We start from the raw sequence: 5,853 nt of genomic DNA, 5'->3' as shown, positions 1-5,853 counted from the left end.
AGTGCAGTGGCAGATCTCAGGTCATTGCCACCTCTGCCTCCCAGGTTCAAGCAATTCTCCTGACTCAGCCTCCTGAGTAGCTGGGATTACAGGTGCTTGCCACTATGCCTGGCTCAGTTTTGTATTTTTAGTAGAGACAAGGTTTCACCATGTTGGCCAGGCTGGTCTCAAACTCCTGACCTCAGGTGATCCACCCGCCTCGGTCTCCCAAAGTGCTGGGATTACAGGCATGAGCCACCACACTCAGCCTAATTTTTGTACTTTTAGGGGTTTCACCATGTTGGCCAGGCTGATTTCAAACTCCTGACCTCAAGTGATCTGCCCGCCTCCGCCTCTCAAGGTGCTGGGATTACAGGCATGAGCCACTGTGCCCGGCTGATTTTTTCCAATATCAAAGGAATCACCAGGGTCTTCCCTTTCTTTTGATTCATTTATTTTCTTGGTTCTGAAATATGTTTTTAAATATGGAATGCTTCATGAATTTGTGTGTCATCCTTTCACAGGGACCATGCTCATCTTCTCCATGTCATGTCAATTTTAGTATGTGTGCTGCCGAAGTGAGCACTGGTTCTGGATTGATTGATTTGTTTATTTTTGAGATGGGGTTTCACTGTGTCTTCCAGGTCGTAATACAGTGACATAATCATGGGTCACTGCAACCTTCACTTTTTAGGGCTCAAGCAATCCTCCCGCCCGGGCCTCCCAAAGTGTTGAGATTACAGGCATGAGCCACTGTGCCCAGCCTGGAATGTTTAACTGCTCACTTTGATGCCTGGTTTTGGTTGTACTAGACACTCTCACTACTTTTTTCTTTAAAAATTACTGGTTTGTTCAGCTCCTTAAAAGGATCTTTGGTGTTTTATACATCAAAATATGTGAGGCCAGGCATGGTGGCTCAGGCCTGTAATCCCATCTGTTTGGGAGGCCAAGGTGGGAGGATCACTCTAGGCCAAGAGTTTGAGACCAGACTGGGTAACATAGTGAAACCCCCATCTCTACAGGAAAAAAAAAAAAGCTGGGTGTGGTGGTGCAAATCTGTAGTCCTAGATAACTTGGAAGGCTGAGGCAGAAGAACTACTTGAGCCTGAGAGTTTGAGGCTGCAGTGAGCTATGATCATGCCACTGCACTCCAAATGGGATGACTGAGTGAGACCCAGCCTCAAAAATAAATAAATAAAATAAAATAGACAATAGAATCTTCTGAGCTTTTTACCCTTTCCACAGGTTATAGGTGCCTGCGAGAAATAGTGAGTGTTACAGGTAGACATTTTTCATTGCAATATAACGGGGATACCTTTTCTAACCATGTTATTGTGCAGACAGAGAATGAAAAGTCAGTCGGCTGGGGCTATAGCAGGAATTCAGGCATCAGGCAAATGGCTCAATTTGAAGGGCCTTTTTTTTTCTTTTTTTTTTTTTCTTTTTTTTTTTTTTTTGAGACAGAGTCTTGCTCTGTTGCCCAGGCTAGAGTGCAGTAGGGCAATCTCGGCTCACTGCCACCTCAGCCTCCCAGGTTCAAGCGATTCTTATGCCTCAGCCTCCCGAGTAGCTGCGATTACAGGTGCATGCCACCATGCCCAGCTAATTTTTGTATTTTTAGTAGAGACGGGGTTTCACCATTTGGCCAGGCTGGTCTTGAACTCCTGATCTCAAGTGATCCTCCAAACTCGGCCTCCCAAAGTGCTGGGATCACAGGCGTGAGCCACCATTCCTGGCCAATACCCTCCTCTTAAGTCTGGATCAGACCTGCTAGTTTGCTTCTTTTCTGTTTTTTGTTTTTTGTTTTTCCTAATGAGACAAGGTCTGCTTTGTCCTCCAGGCTGGAATGCAGTGGTGTGATAGTTCACTGCAGCCTTAACCTCCTGAGCTCAAGAGATCCTCCTGCCTCAGCCTCTTGAGTAACTGGGACCACAGTCACATGCCATCAGTCCCAATTAATTTTCTGTAAAGGCAGGGTCTTCCTATATTGCCTAGGCTGGTCTTGAACTTCTGGCCTCAAATGATCTTCTCACTTCAGCCTCCCAAAGTGCTGAGATTACAGGCATGAGCCACTGTGTCTGGCAAGAAATAAGAAGGTTTAATTTATTGGTGTGAGCTGGCCGGTTGGCTGTGCAGAGAGCTGCTGATGTGAGTGGGTTCAGGACCAGGGTGAGAAGCCATGATCCTTACGAGCTCCTCTGCACCTCCACCTTCTGGAAAAGGGCAGGGTCCCCTCAGTCAGACTCTCCACTGGCTCTCGGTGGGCCCTGACTCAACACACTTCTGACTTGTTGTCATTGTGGTTCCTGGTTTGTGGCACTAAGCACTATTATTATTATTATTATTATTATTATTATTTTGAGTCAGAGTCTCACTCTGTTGCCCAGGCTGGAGTGTAGTTGTGCAATCTCAGCTCACTGCAACATTGACCTTCCTGGTTCCAGCAATCCTTCTGCCTGAGCCTCCCAAGTAGCTGGGATCACAGGAGCCCACCACCAAACTCAGCTAATTTTTGTATTATTATTATTTTTTAGAGATACTAGGTATCCCTATGTTGCCCAGGCTGGTCTTGAACTCCTGGGCGATCCTCCCACCTCAGCTTCCCAAAGTGCTGAAAGTTACAAATGTCAGTCATCACAATCTGGACAGAGTTTTTTAAAAACCAAATTGAGATTTTATTTCAAAATTTAAACAAGATTTTAATTGTTTAAATTAGGCCAGGTGTAGTGGCCAGGTGTAGTAGGATTACTTACGCCTGTAATCCTAGCACTTTGGGAGGCCGAGGCAGGAAGATTACCTGAGGTCAGGAGTTCAAGACCAGCCTGGCCAATGTGGTGAAACCCTGTCTCTACTAAAAATACAAAATTTCCGGGCCAGGCATGGTGGCAAGTTCCTGTAATTCCAGCACTTTGGGAGGCCAAGGTAGGAGGATTGCAAAGTCAGGAATCTGAGACCAGCCTGGCCAACATAGTGAAACCCCATCTCTACTAAAAATACAAAAAATTAGCTGGGCGTGCTGGTGGGAGCCTGTAATCCCAGCTACTTCAGAGGCTGATGCATGAGAATCGCTTGCACCCGAGAGGTGGAGGTTGCAGTGAGCCAAAGTCGTGCCACTGCACTGCAGCCTAGGTGACAGAGCAAAAGTTTCAAAAAAAAAAAAAAAGAAAGAAGGAAGGAAGGAAGGAAAGAAAGAAAATAAAATTATGAAAACTGTCTCTTGAATATATGGGCACCTCCTGAAGAGGGAGTTGGTTAAGGGGAGGTCTTGGCAGGTGGGCTAGGCTATCCTGGCAGGGCAGGAGCTGGGACTTCAGTGTATTCAGTGTCTGGACCACAACGGTGCCCTTTGTCACAAGTATCCATCTGCATCCACTGACTTATATGGGGGAACCTGGGGGAAAACCAGTGATATGGTTTGGCTGTGTCCCCACCCAAATCTCATCTTGAAATTTAGCTCCTATAATCCCCACGTGTTGTGGGAGGGACCCAGTAGGAGGTAATTGAATCATGGGAGTAGGTTTTTCCCCTGCTATTCTCATGCTAGTGAATAAGTCTCGAGATCTGATGGTGTTATAATTTATAACAGGAGGGCAAAGTGAACGTGTGAGATTCCCCCACTCCTGAGTGGGAGGCGCTAGGCTGGCAGCCTGGCCCTTGCGTGAGTCCCTGTTGATCAGCTCCTGGAGGACCTTATTTTCTCTCCACCCTGGGGATTCCCTAGGACACAAATTTCCTAGATAAGCCTAGGAAGCGATGAGTGGCCCAGCTATGTAATAAGGTATGCCTTGACCCCAGGAGGGGTGATGTGGTGTGAATAATGACTCCTCCAAATAGAGCCATGACCTAATCCACAGAACTGGGGAATGTTACCTTATATGACAAAAGGGACTCTGGGGATGTGCTTAAGTCAAGGACCTTGAGATGGAGAGATTATCCTGGAATATCCAGTGGGCTCCATGTCATCATAAGGGCTCTTAGAAGAGGGTGGCAGGTGAGTCAGAGTCGGAGCAGAGGTCATGTGATAATGAAAGTGGAGGTTGAAGAGGGAGGAAGGTGCTACAAACCTAGGGATGAAGGTTCCCCCAGGAGTTGGAGAAGTCAGGGAAACTAATTCTCCCCTTAGAGCTTCCAGAAGGAATAGGCCCTGCCAACCCTTCAACTATAACCCAGTGAGACTGACCACAGACTTCAGACTTCCAGGCCTGTAAAATGACAGATGTGTGGCCTGTTAGGAACCAGGCCACACAGCGGGAGAACAGCGCAGTTTCATCTATATTTACAGCCACTTTCTCTTGCTCATATTACGGCCTGAACTCCACCTCCTGTCAGATCAGCTGTGGCATTAGATTCTCATAGGAGTGTGAACCCTATTGTCAACTGAGCATACGAGAGATCTAGGTTGCATGCTCTTTATGAGAGTCTAATGCATGAAGATCTGTCTCTGTCCCCCGTCACCCCCAGATGGGACCGTCCGGTTGCAGGAAAATAAGCTCAGGGCTCCCATTGATTCTACACGATGGTGAGTTGTAGAATTATTTTCTTACATATTACAATGTAATAATAAGAGAAATAAAGTACATGATAAATGTAATGCTGGCTGGGCACAGTGTCTCACATCTGTAATCCCAGCACTTTGAGAGGCTGAGGTGGGCGAATCACTTGAGCTCATGAGTTTGAGACCAGCCTGGGCAACATGGCAAAACCCCATCCCTACAAAAATACAGAAGATACACACAAAAAAAGTAATGCACTAGAATCATCCCAAAACTATCCACCCCCTCAACCCGCAATGGTCCATGGAAAAATTGTCTTCCACGAAACTGGTCCCTGGTGCCAAAAAGTTAGGGACTGCTGTTTTAAAGCCACTGTGTTTGTGCTCATGTGTTACAGCAGTCCTGTAAATGTAATCCATGTGGACAGGACCTGGACTTCTTCCTCTTTTCCACCAGAGCTGGTTCTTTGTTTTCCTTTCCTGCTTTACTCAAATCCAGGAAAAGTCAACCAGAGGCAACTGAGAACTTGTACTTGTCTGGTCTAACGACCTCAGATTCAGGTAATGACAGCCAGCTCTACTGCTTAGGTACTGGCTGACGTCAACCTCCCTCCCCTGTAAGGACAGAACTTATTCTATACCCTTAAGCTCCATTTGCTCTCTGACTCCTGGCCTGGACTTGTGAGAAACGTCTGTGCAGCCCCCACCCAGGCCACATAAGCACAAACACAGTGGCTTTAAAACAGCAGTCCCTAACCTTTTGGCACCAGGGACTGGTTTTGTGGAAGACAATTTTTCCACGGACCATTGTGGGTGGGGGGTGGATAGTTTTGGGATGATTCTAGTGCATTACTTTTTTGTTGTTGTTGTATTTTCTGTATTCCGCTTTCTGCTTCCCCTTCTCCCTCTGGTTTCCCAGGACTCTTATTCATGTGGTCCAGAGATGCTGGATGCTGAGTAGCAATAGAATAACTTTGAGATAATTCAATAGACAACTAGAAAGAGTCTACAATCCACCAGACCATTCACATCTGGAGTACAAGATGCAGGAGCATGTCAGGGAAGTAAAGCCCATGAAAAAGTGTGAGTCTGGAAAGCAGACCAGACTCAGTGTGCTGGTGAATATTGAGTGTCAACTTGTTTGGACTGAAGGAAGCAAAGTATTATTCCTGTGTGTGTCTGTGAGGGTGTTGCCAAAGGAGATTAACATTTGAGTCAGTGGACTGGGAGAGGCAGACCCACTCTCAATCTGGGTGGGCACCATCTAATCAGCTGCCAGCGTGGCTAGAATAAAGCAGCCAGAGGAGCCAGGAAGGACTAGACTTGCTGAGTCTTCTGGCCTCCATCTTTCTCTCCTGCTGGATACTTCCTGCCCTCAAAAA

At 46.7% G+C, this 5,853-nt stretch overlaps 1 non-coding gene across 1 annotated transcript; it reads right to left on the bottom strand.

Annotated features, from left to right (window-relative positions):
* Positions 1–458: 458 nt before the first annotated feature.
* On the bottom strand, positions 459–565 carry LOC123572566 (U6 spliceosomal RNA). The gene has a single exon (XR_006697137.1). It is a non-coding gene; the product is annotated as a U6 spliceosomal RNA (small nuclear RNA).
* Between the last annotated feature and the right edge of the window lie 5,288 nt (positions 566–5,853).

The sequence above is a fragment of the Macaca fascicularis genome, chromosome 3 (genome assembly GCF_037993035.2).
Source record: "Macaca fascicularis isolate 582-1 chromosome 3, T2T-MFA8v1.1".
Lineage (NCBI taxonomy): Eukaryota > Metazoa > Chordata > Mammalia > Primates > Cercopithecidae > Macaca > Macaca fascicularis.
The sequence above is the reverse complement of the archived record's forward strand: the minus strand, read 5'-3'. Positions and strand labels throughout refer to the sequence as shown.